The sequence below is a fragment of the Haplochromis burtoni genome, unplaced genomic scaffold, assembly GCF_018398535.1.
Source record: "Haplochromis burtoni strain Fernald_Lab_line unplaced genomic scaffold, NCSU_Asbu1 Contig_32, whole genome shotgun sequence".
NCBI lineage: Eukaryota > Metazoa > Chordata > Actinopteri > Cichliformes > Cichlidae > Haplochromis > Haplochromis burtoni.
In genome coordinates this window covers 866,648-879,077 of record NW_024582393.1, presented here as the reverse complement: position 1 = coordinate 879,077, position 12,430 = coordinate 866,648, and the positions used below count along the sequence as shown (strand labels likewise).

Genomic DNA, 12,430 nt, shown 5'->3' with positions numbered 1-12,430 from the left:
TATTGTTTTCTCTACACAGTTTCCTGCATTTATTTATTCATTATTTTTCCTAACTTAAAAGTTTTTAACATATAAATATATATATATATATATATCTCAATTGAATATATATATATCAATTGAACATTTCCCCCTCACTAATCTCAGATTGTGTTATTTTCAGACCCACCTTCCTTGTTCCTTCAGTTTCCTTTTTTCATTGTGTCCCCCCCCCCCCCAAAATGGTATTGTTGGCTTTACTCTATATACCTTTCTAAGCATGAGTCACAAGGCTGTGTATTTCCATTGTAGAACAGTCCTCTGTAGCCAGGGTCATTCCAGATCCAGTTTGTTTGATGTGTTAAGTACTCGTAGTGACCCAGCCTGAAGTATGCAGTAAAACTCATCGCCTATATTTTCTCCCTTTTCTCTCTAACTCCCTCAAAAACTCATCTTTGTCCCCCAACCCCCCCACCCCCCTTCATTGGTTTCTCTTTAACTGTCTGTTTTTTTTCCCTTTAAGAAAAACTTTTGGCAGAAGAGAACAATTTCAGATTCATTTGTGGGATTGCGTCATGTGATGTAGATGGAGCATGCACATTGGACTGTGGTGCAGGTCCTCCTCTAGTTTACACCCTCACACGCTCCATAGCAATCTCTCTCTTTCTTCCAGTACTGTTATAGGTCTGGATGTGATTCTGACTCTGACTCTTATGTGTTGGGATGTGGTCTGTAAGTTCATTGCTGACATTCTTGGGACGTGATGCCAGAGATTTTTATTTCCCGCTTTCCCCTCTCTCTTCTGTATATCTGGGTGCACTTAAAATGATCCCTTCTTGAAAACGCTGTCTGGGTCCTCCCTGTTACTTGCTTTGTTATATCCTGCCCTGTCCTCAATCACGGTTCATTTCAGCGTCCAGGCTCTAATGGCACCACTTAATTAGGTTTGTTAGATGGTGGGCATGGGTTGAGGGTGTGTTTTATAATCACTTGATATTGACTGAGATGAAAGTTAATCTAACATCTGGGCTGTGTTTCAAATCTTTTTTGCAGCTGAAGTGTTATTTATTTTTCTTCTGTAAGTAACAAGGGCACCTGACAATGGAAAACCAATGACCACTCTCCTGTTTGGTAATCACATACTTGTGATGCAGCTGGAAATTCAATGGCAAGAAGAACAGAGGGAAAAAAGTTATCGTATGAGTGATTTTGGACTCTTGCCATGGTCCACATTGGCACTTATCCCTGTATGAATATTTCACAGTAGCTCACACTCCCTGTAGATCCAGTAAGTGTAGCAGAAACACACAGTTACAGATACCTAGAATCACACAGGGGTACACAAAGTGGTGCATTACTATATTAATAATCCTTCATGTTTATTGTGTTACTGCATGTCATATACTAGCTCTTAAGATGTCTGCTCTCTGTGTTCCTCAGATTAACACGATCTGTATTCAAGACATCATATTTGCATTGATTGACATCAAATGTCAACCTGTTAGAAGGTGCAATTATAGAGGTGGTCATTTGGGACACAAGGATGTGTGTGGTGCAAACACTTTGCACTAATAAATGGGATGTGGTTGTTTGTGGTTGTTGCCATTTTCTGAAGAAATTATGCAGACTTTGGTGGGATATTCCTCCAAGTCCTCAGAGTTAAAATCCTGCCAGGTGTTCATTAATTAACATTTAATTAAATGATTTTCATGTGTTAAGGCAAATAAGGATACTCTGTTTTATTGCAAGATGTGATAAATTTTTTAAAATTAATTTATTTTATTTTTTTCGGGCACATTGATGCTAATTCAGACCAGACCACTCACAGTTCTAGACCATTTATCTTAAGAATTGATGAGCTGCTCAATTGCGAAGCATTAAGCATTTTGCAGACAATGCTGGTCTAACCTGGGACCAGTTATAGCATCAGTCTCTGGATTAGGGCTGTTCAATATAACGATATATATCGGATGACGATATAAAAACATCTATCGTTTCATTTTACGCTATCGTTTGTTTCGTGGTGTCGCAAAATAAACTGTTTACGGCAATATTTTTTCATCGTTTTGATGGTCACTGTAGTGGCTATATTAATTTCTTAAAGTTCTCTCTTTCTCTTATATTTAATATAACCACACTACAGACGGACAAGCGCCTGTTTTTATGGGTTGTCGTTAGCAATAACGATGGTAAAACCATCGCATGTCCGCTTGTTTATTTTCCACATAAACCTTTCACAATAAAGCTCAAGATCCTGTTGAGAATTTTCAAAAAAAAAGGAATCCCTTGAAAAAGTATGCAGAGTATTGACGGATGAGAAACAACAAAAGAGCCGTCAGGTGCTAAAAAATAAACCTTAGACTCAAACGTTAGAACAGGCTTTTCCCCGCAGAACTCTGTGTAATAAATACTCACAAAGAAAACGGCAGCCGTTACAACCTATGTCTAAAAATGTGTGGTTTCATGCATCAGTTAAAACACTCGACTCCAGGTACAAGACGCCCAGCTGGAAACACTTCACCTACCCGAGATTCACAGAATTTACAGAAAAGATTCAATTTTTTGTGATTTATATCGTTATCGGACGATAGATGTTTTATATCGGGATATGGGATTTTGGTCATATCGCACAGCCCTACTCTGGATTATGAGAAACATGTGTGTCATTTCAGCCATAACGTGAATAAATCAAAGGAGGAAAAGATGAGTCATTGCTCCACTGCATGTTAAGTAGCACTTGTTCTCCCTCAGCTGGTCTTTTGGGTTAAAAGACAGGGAACCTCCCTAGCCTCTCATCCAAAATTGGGGTAATGTCTTTATTTTGCAGCTTTCACCACCCAGTTAAAATGACATGCTAGAGTCAGTTTGTGGTACTGCGCATAATTACTGCGGCCCTCTTCTCTTGCTCATCCTCCACTGCCACTGTATGTCTGATCTCCGAGCTCCAGTCTTTCAGTACATTTTGCTTTTGCCTTTTTTTGTAATTTCATTTCATTTCAAGCAATTATTTCTAAAATGAGAGTTATTCAGTTGTGGAGAGAACAGTGCCAATGGTGCAAAAGAAGCTGCTTATAAGCTTTATAATCAATTTGTTTCTCGGTTTCTATCTCTGTATTAAGAAATTGATTAAAAGTTTTTGTTTTTCATATTTTGAATATTATTGGCTGTTGGATTGTTAGCAAAGACGTGAGGCCCTTGGGATATATATTTTTATGAATTTCTAGGATGTTTAATGATGAAGCAACATATAGTCAGATATATCAGTTAATAGCTGCCCTAGTTATCCCTAACCGATCAGTAGAAAAACTTAGTCATCGGTGTGTGTACGCATACAACAACAGATACTAGCCAAATGAGCTCCTTGATTTTAAAATGAGAGTGAAGCAGGACCAGCAGAAATAAATCATACTCTAAATGTGATTCCAACACGAATAGCAAATTGCTTTTTCCCCCCTGATCCTTCTCAAGATGAGGGCCTGTCAAAGATGAGACATGTATTTATATTTAGCCAGTAGTTGAAGTGGCTTATGACTGTGTGTATTTTTAGTCAGCCTTTTAAATGACAAAAACAGGCTGTTTGCGTTGATCGCCGTCTTTGGGACAGTGCTGTGTGCCCGCTCCTCATAGTATTTATTTCTTCCTCATTTCCAAAACAGCAAGCAGGGTACAGTGGGCCATTGTGAGACACAGAGTCACATTGACAAAGAGGTCACCCCTCCTCTACTTGCTGTATATGTCTTTATCTCTTATTGCTCCAATACCCCCACATCTCCTTTCACTCTCTGGCCTGCTTCTCGTCTGCATCCTTCTTGTCCTACGAAACTCACTGCTCGCTTCTGTGGGATGGCATTTCCTCTTTATGAGTGCAAACAGCCATTCACAGGGAAATTGATGGGAACTCATCTAAATTATCCTTGTAGTTAGGTGTAACTGAGACATAAAGAAAGGGAAAAGATTTGTATCCTGTGATGTTCCCGACACCAAGATTAAACGAAGATTATGGAATCCAGCGGAAATTGTGCAACAACAAAACCGTTTGATGTTACACTGTTAAACCCATATTTTTGTACTTATGACTAAGTAGTGGTTTAGCAAAGGGCAAAGCTATGAATTTGTGCATGTACACTGCAACTATTGCTTTGGAGACAGACCACATTCAATAAACAACCCAGGCAGCATAAGAGATTCAAAGTATTTTAAATAAACCAGTGGAGGTGTCTAGATGAGCATGTCAGACTATAGTTTTTCTTTTAGCTGAGGTAAACTTATCCCTGTTTGTACTAGTCATACGGCTGAGATGGGTGACCTTAATTGCCATCAGTACCACATAATTTCGCACAGAATATGTACAGCCTTCTGTGTCATTTACTGACTGTCCTTGTTTTACCTCCTCATGTTCTTTTTATATTTAGAGCTTTTGCCACAAATATACAATACATTTCAAATTCATAGTAACTCCCTCTTTCTCAAGCCCTGCTTCATTTGATTTGCCAAGATGGCAGTCCTGATGCAAATCATAACATGAAATTATGTTGTCTTGTGCTCATTCTATGCACAATTGCTTAGCCTGTTCTTTAAAAGGGAGCGAATTGTAAGTAAACTTGTAGGAGGATAAAAGCAGCCTTAAAATTAAGATAAAATTAATCTATTTTTTTCCCCCTTAACATTTCTCCTTCTTTTCTGCCCTGGAAATTAAAAGAAAAGGATGAACATCAACTGCACCAGATCAAAAAAGAATAAAAATGGCTTCTATAAGATGGTAAACTGTGATGGAGGATGTAGCCAGCATGACATCACCCACTGGTTTGTGGACTCTAATGTTGAAGCCTAAGGCTGAGCACTGTGGCTCTTGCCTTGTGTTTTGAAACCAGACATCACAAGCAAGGGGATGATGTTGGGGTTTTTTGTTGTTGTTTGTTACATTTTTTTTTTGTCTTTTTTCAGGCTAAATAGGACCATAATTTATAAAATGAAAAACAGCTTGTGTTCAGTAAAATTTGAAACAAATGATTATAACTATACACTCATTAGTATCATAAATCAAATGAGCATTTGGGTAATTTTTCTCAGATCTCTATTCAGTTGGCACTTTTGAAATGGCTTCATTGGCTGTGTCCATCGTTTATATACAGTAGGATCGTTTTTTTCCTTCTTCCTGCTAAGATAACAGCAGAGGCAACACGGTGATGTTTTTGAATAACTCGTGCAGCCATGTCATGGTTGATTAGATGCACCTTGTATGGAAAAAAGGTAAAAGCATTGCTAGACCGCCCCCGTCTCCAAAAGCACAACACTCTGCTCTGTGCATAATAACAGTGAAACAAGTAACACATTGACTTTCAGTTTATTCTAGTTCTTATGAACCCTTTGTCTATTGCAAGATATTTCCACCTAGTAACAAAAACAAGTATGCTAGAAAACACGAAGTTAAAATATAAGGATTTGAAAAATCTGACTTGGTTCTTTTGCAGTGCAAACTGGGCCTTGAATCCATTGTCAACTGCACACCTGTAAAGTTGTGTATCTGCACCTTTCAAGGCTGTGATAGTATTGCTTTGAAAAAAAATTGTCCTCCAGAAGATGGACTTTGACGTGATCATTTTGCCATGATGACAAACAGACTTATTCTGAAGGGGAAAACAATACCATCTACGCTGTTGCAGCATGTAATTGTGAAAACCTACATCACCTACACTGCAAGGTGAATGGTCAGATAAAAAACTTTTAAACTTTACTGTTTAACACTTGAGAGTTTTAGTGTAAATAAATCAGAAATGCTTGGTGTAATGACTGTTTGGTAGGAACCGATTCGATTACTCAGGCATTTGTCAGTAGCAGCAGCTACACAAAAAAGTCAGTATATTACATACCGTAATTGTTGGGCTATAAGCCGCTACTTTTTGCACAAGCTTTGAACCCTGCGGCTTTTAGTCAGGTGCGGCTTTTCTATGGATTGTCCATGATTTTTGTGATATCGTAAGACGATTTGTTTTGTTTTTTCCGCTGTTGTATGGCACTACGTTGCCTGGCGGAAGGGCATGTGATCAGACACACAGTATCGGGGTTCAAGAGTGGCATGTTGGTCACATGTCCGTCCGCCAGGCAACGTAGTGCCGTACAAAGTAGCGCGAAAAACAAAAGTAGCGCTACGCGTTCAGTGGGAGGCGTGGATGATGAGCGGCGATAAACTTGCGAAAAGCAAGTTATGCCCAACTCCACCGGTGGATTCTGACAGCGTGGAAAAGTGTGAAAACATCCACGATCACCAACGGATTTCGAAGGGCTGGACTGCTGCATGATGGAGAGGAGGACACCGCCACGGCCCTTCTGAGGGTGTTCGACTCTGACACTGACAATGAGGATTTCTTTGGTTTTGAAAGTGACAACGAAGGAGAGAAGCAGAGAGTGGATGACGTAGCCACCCTGAGCCTGTTCGTTTTCGACACTGGAGAAGAGGACTTTGGTGGTTTTAGTGCGCAGGAAGATGGTGGTGAATGACTGACTTTTCTTCTTGTTAAAGCCGTGTCACTGCACCTGAGCCTAAAAGGTAGTCCGAATCTATTTTTCTGGTGTGCTGTAGGTTATTGTTATGTACTACATTTGTTACTCATTTATGAAGCACAGTACATGTTTCGTACTTGTAATTACCGGTACTTGTACATATACCTAAAAAGTTATGCAAATGTGTACCCATAAATTGTTTTTCAAAATATTAATAAAAGTGATGTGTCTCCAAACAGCCATCTCTTTCCTGACAATTCGCTTTGTGCATATTCTCTTACATATGATAAGTCAACATTGAAACACCTGCGGCTTTTGGTCAGGTGCGGCTAATGTATGTACAAAACAGGATTTTCCCCTGATTTTAGCTTGTGCGGCTAATATTCAGGTGCGCTTTGTAGTCCGGGAAATACGGTATGTAATTTTGGAATTTGTTGTTTAGGGTATGAGGTCTGATAGCATTAATAGTTTTTCTAATATGTTATGGGAAAATGATTTAATATACTTTAATATAATTTAATTGAGGTTAATAAGGCTAGTACATAGATGATACTCTGCACCAGGGCCCATTAAAGTCATCAAAAAGTAACCTGGAGATTTTTTTTTTTGATTTTTTTTTGTCAACTACACACAACTTTAACACCAAGATTTTCTTTGGGTTACTGCAGCCCAATGACAGTTTGAACTAATGCAGCGTCTTTATATTCTTCAATTATGAGGCAAATGTGATATTTGGACTGTTGCTGAAAATAACTTGAAACCATCTTGCAGTGGTTCAAATGATTTTCCTTCATAAACTTGAATCAGCTAGTGCAGATGCTCACTTATTTGCTGTTCAGAAAAGCATTTATTCTAATAATGCTACAATAAGATCATATCAGGAGATTTAAGTAATTCAGAAATTTATACGGTCTAATCTAGAAAACCACACATCGATCCTGCAGCTGTGGGATGACCTGCTTAATGAAGAAGAAAGAAATCTGCAGTGTCTGAAAGTGCATTTTAAGAGTTGTGTGCGATTTAGCAATAATGGGATAGAGTAGGAGGAGCTGAGCTCCTACACAGCTCTCAGCTCCACTGAGCTGCTGCCTGGTTTAACCCTGCCTTTGAGTTAAATTACCATAGATTGTTTTGTTTTGTATAAATCTGTTACACTCACTGTTTGGTAAGATATAATGTGTCAGGAAACAAAGATGGGTGCACATCAACTCATTTTTCGTTTATCAATACCTAGCAGACAATTTTATTTTCAGTTGTTTCAGCGAGAGGATCCCATTACTTACTGCCGTGTGGGGGAAATTACAGTTCAATTTAAAGTTCAATCATTCATTTTATTATGAAAATAATATTTTGCGTTGAGGCAAAGAAGAAAATCTGAGTCAGCAAAAATCGGTATCAGCAGTTTATAACTCCAAGAAAAAAAAATCACTTAAGAAAACTGAAATCACTTTCTCTTTTGTTATATTTTATTGGCTTGAAATCTATCACAGGTTCTCCAGTAGTCATTTGAGAGTTGCTCCAAAATCAAGTCAGTCTCTGTAGACTACCATCATAAAATGAAAAAAGACAAAAACAGTGTGATAACAGGCTGCTAGGGAATCGGTTTTAGGTGGCTGATTTCCACCGTCATAACAACTGTAGTGTGGTCGTTTTGACTAATAAGTGTCCCAACTAGAGCAGTGTGATATGACCAAAAATATTTATCATGATATACATTTGAAAATTTGCGATAACGATATAACTGACGATATAATTGACACTAGACAAAATACTTTACAACTCCACAACTTTATTAGTGCAAAAAACCCCATCAATGTATTTTCACTTAAACAAGCAGCTGTTTTTTTATGTGCATTAAAGTCATATAAAAATTTAACAGTGCAAATGCAAATTCCTTGCTGACAGTTTAACCAAAAGGCATTTCCAGTGGAAATTGGCCGACATATCCTCAGCATAACCATGTATAATATCCACAAAACTTAAAAAGAGGTTATACACACACAATACGGTAATATTATGTTGAAGCACAGTACGTATCACTCCGCGAGGCTCCTGCCTACGATAGCCGTAATGCTCCGACAATCCATCAAGCGGTGCGGTTCGTAGCTTAGCAAAGTCGTACTAAAACATTTGACAGATTTTCGAGCGCCGTGTACCACATAAAATCGTTTCGAGGTCAGTAAACACAACCAGAATTCATACATAAGGCACACGGGATTATAAGGGGCGCTGTCGATTTTCAGAAAAATCAAAGGATTGATTTTAAGTGTGCCGTATTTTCCAAACAACACGGTAATAACGACGGCCTAGCATGCGCTACCAAAAATAGTGCTTTGTTGTGTATCTGACGGATGAAAGCTAAACCAGTTCCACACCACTGAAGTTGCAGCATTTTTACAAACCAATTCTGGTTCATCCGTTTCATTTAACGATCCACTTTCGCTCTTCTCATTCTGCGTCGCCGCCATGTGCGTATGTAAACAAAGGCACTGCGCATGCGCGTTTTACCCATATTCTATCGCGATATTTCATTTTCCTATCGTTGCCCAAAATTACACCGGTATTACCGTGAACGGTATGATATAGCCCAGCCCTAGTCCTGACACATGCAACGTTCTTCCCTTCTCTAGATAAAGTTGCTGAACTGTACCTCACAACCATGTTTGTGCTATTGCTACCTTTTGGAGCATTAATAATGGACTTAGGTACCACATTTTATGTCTTGCTGTGTATACATATAATGTAGGACAAGCACATTCTAGCCTTTGTATTATTCTTCTACTTGGGACTAGAAGAATGAAGTATGCCTGTGCATTTCACCTGTTCAGTTTGTGGGTACAACTTGCTAAATGAGTTAGCACTTCGTTCTGATGTTTAAATATTGTAATTTCTGGCTCTCAAGAATATTGAGGAAACCAAAAGGTTAACTTTACAGCCTTTCACAAAAAAATGGTTAATGTCATTGTACAGAGTTATATCTTGTAATGTCCATAATGTCTTCTTTTACCCTTTGCCTCAACTCTGTAAGCAAATCAGTGTTATACTTTATACCACTGTAACACAGTGTAGTATACTATTTTGCATGATTACCACAGTGACAGATTTGATTGATGGCAAGCGGCATACACACAATATGTATATCATTCAAGAGTGAGACGTTCAGTAGAAGCCCGAAGCTACAAAACTTGCCGCCTGGCTTTGCGTGCCCAATACTGGAATGACTACAGATCTGGTCTAATAACCTGATGCATTATTTAGAGCTCTCTCAATTCTACTGTGCATTTAGTGTAATGGCCTGTCAAGCCTGAATGCAATCACAGAAGGCTGACTTCAGTGATCATTTGATGATATAGTGAAGCAAATGGGCATTTTGGTTCACAGTGAGTAATGAGTGTGAATGTGTACTGGGAGTAGTTTTCCTGTGTTCAGTAGAACTTGTTTTATGTTTTGTGTGTGTGTGTGTGTTTTCGTTTTTTCTGTAAAGGTCTTTTCTCGTTTATACCGGTCATAATTGCGTAATATTACATGACAGCACTCACAGCTTTGTGGTTCTTATACTAGACCCGTGAAAAGGATTATTATAAATTTTAATCAGCCATAGCATTGCTTTTTTCTGCTGAATCATGGAGTATTCTTGGTTTTTGATAATGTATCACGTTTCCAAATACCAGCAGGACTTCTAAAGGCTTTTATTTTTTTTTTATGACTGTATGTGAGAAAGATCAGCACCACGAGACCCCCCCAGGGACATTGCATTGCCTGGATGTGATTTCTTTGTTTAGGAGTTAGTCCTTCCATCTACTGGCACTGCAAAACTACCAGAGGATATAACTTTTATAACACATACCTATGAGAATTTTAGGGGCAAAGATTGCAACAACATAAGGTTAACCCAGGTGGTATACGCATCTGTGGGTTTGTTTGGTTTGCTTTGGAAACAGCCTCTTCAAATGTGTTTTGGGTCATTCTGGTGTTTGCAAACAAAATCCGGAATCCTGGCCAGCAAGGGTAATGCTCATTATTTTGGATACATGGAGCCCCAGTGCTTGAAATGTAAAACCTATGTTCATTTATATTTTCATCATCTGGATATCAAGCATAGCCATGTAATAAATAACCTGGGGGCACTGTCACATAGACATGAATTTTGTTAATGTTTGGTCATATGATTGATGATTAGCGCAGCTTTATAGGCCAACAGTCTCTGAAGGACCTTTGAGACAACTTGTGTACTTTGCACTCAGAAAGAAAGGGATGTGAGAAAGGAGAGGTGGGAAAAGAAACACAAGCTATGCACTGAGACGACAGAGAACAACAAGAGTTTAGGCACACCCTGCCTAGTCTGTCACTATAGACTAGTTGGAATAACAAAACAGGGTCGCCACAGTATTCGTAGAAGCTTTTTCACAGCCAGTATTGTGTGATGGTAAATACTCTCCAGCTTTCACACAAAACTACTCCATTTTAGTCTAGGTATAACTATTTTCTTATGTAGGATGCGAAACATTGCTCAGTTTTCTTTATATCACCTCACTGGGGCTCACTGTTTCAGAAGCGAGGCTGAAAAGTCTGAAAAGTTGTCTGTTGTCTGCCTGTGGTCTGTTGTTTATCAGACGTTTGTGTGACCGTCTGCTGAATTGGCTAAACAAATATTTGTTGACAAGTCTTACTGTACCATAGCACATATTCCTGGTTAAGGCATGTGGTCTCTGTTGAAGCTACTGTAGACACTTGATGCGTGCAAAGAACAAGGGCAATGACTAGACCCTCTGTTTTATTCTGCTTTTGACCTTTTGTTGTAATGAAGACTAAACGTCCTTAATGAAATTGGACCAGGAGTTAGACCTTCATTTAACAAAACACCATTAATATTCACAGTTGAGCTAACAGAAAAGCAACAAAAGTCGCTGAGACTTTTGGGCTGAATATTGTTTCTTAATTACCTGTGAATGATGAAGAACTCCGTCAAACTTTTTTATTATTCAGGTATGTCAGTGGCTGTTTTTCTTTTCTTTAGGTTTTTTTTTTGTTTGTTTGTTTTTTTAAGGAAGAGGGTTACTGGTTTACTTACCCTCCCTTTCCTTCACATACTTTAATCATTTTATCTCACTTTAACTGTAGAGTGCAAGAAAAAAAAGAAATAAGAAAGAAGCTTTGTGAAAAAGACAGTCATCGGTTGTTCATGAGGATTCTAGCCTTGTGGTGACATGTAGTTTTTTCTTCTCCTCAGACTCAAATTACAGAGATTCAGCATTTTGAAGTTTAACAAGTTTTTTTTGTTGGTTTTTTATATTCAATTCATGTCTTCATTTTTTCTCCTTGGACAAAAAAAATAGAATTAATTTTCCCTGCAGAGAGTAGAATGAGGTGTTGCAGTCCTAAAAAAAAGGACCAAAGATTAAATTTAAAAAAACTAAGTGTTTCACTTTTTACAATCAAATAATTGTGAGACGATTAAAAATCTGACAGTGGAACTTTATTTTTATTATCTGTGTTCTCAAATATGTAGTGTTGTGCGTCAGTGTAAAAAATTAAATTAGATTATTAAGTAATATAAACTGTAATCAAAGTTTATCTATGTAGGATGCACATAAATGATGAAGCCATGCAGAAATTACAAGTTGAAAGCAATGCAAGAATTAAAGAATAAAAGTGCACAAAATGTAAAAGCAGATTCTGTATCTGAAATTCAACAGTCCCTTTAAACTGCTACATCTTTAGCTGACTTTTGAAGAAATTCACTCATTGGGCAGATCTTACAGATCCAGGTAGAGAATTCAACAGATCAGGTGCCTCAGCCTGAATAGCTGCACCACCCCGGGTCCTTAGCTGGTTGTTGGGCAAGCGTGTCGATTTTTCTTTTCTTTCTTTTCTTTTTTTTCTTGTGTGTGTGTGTGTGTGTGTGTGTGTGTGTGTGTGTGTGTGTGTGTGTGTGTGTGTGTGTGTGTGT

General features: G+C 38.3%; 1 protein-coding gene across 1 annotated transcript in view; it reads left to right on the top strand.

The window, feature by feature from the left end:
• The window catches only part of LOC102308656 (vitamin D3 receptor B), a 29,915-nt gene that overhangs the window by 4,049 nt on the left and 13,436 nt on the right, over positions 1–12,430 (top strand). The window lies entirely within an intron of this gene.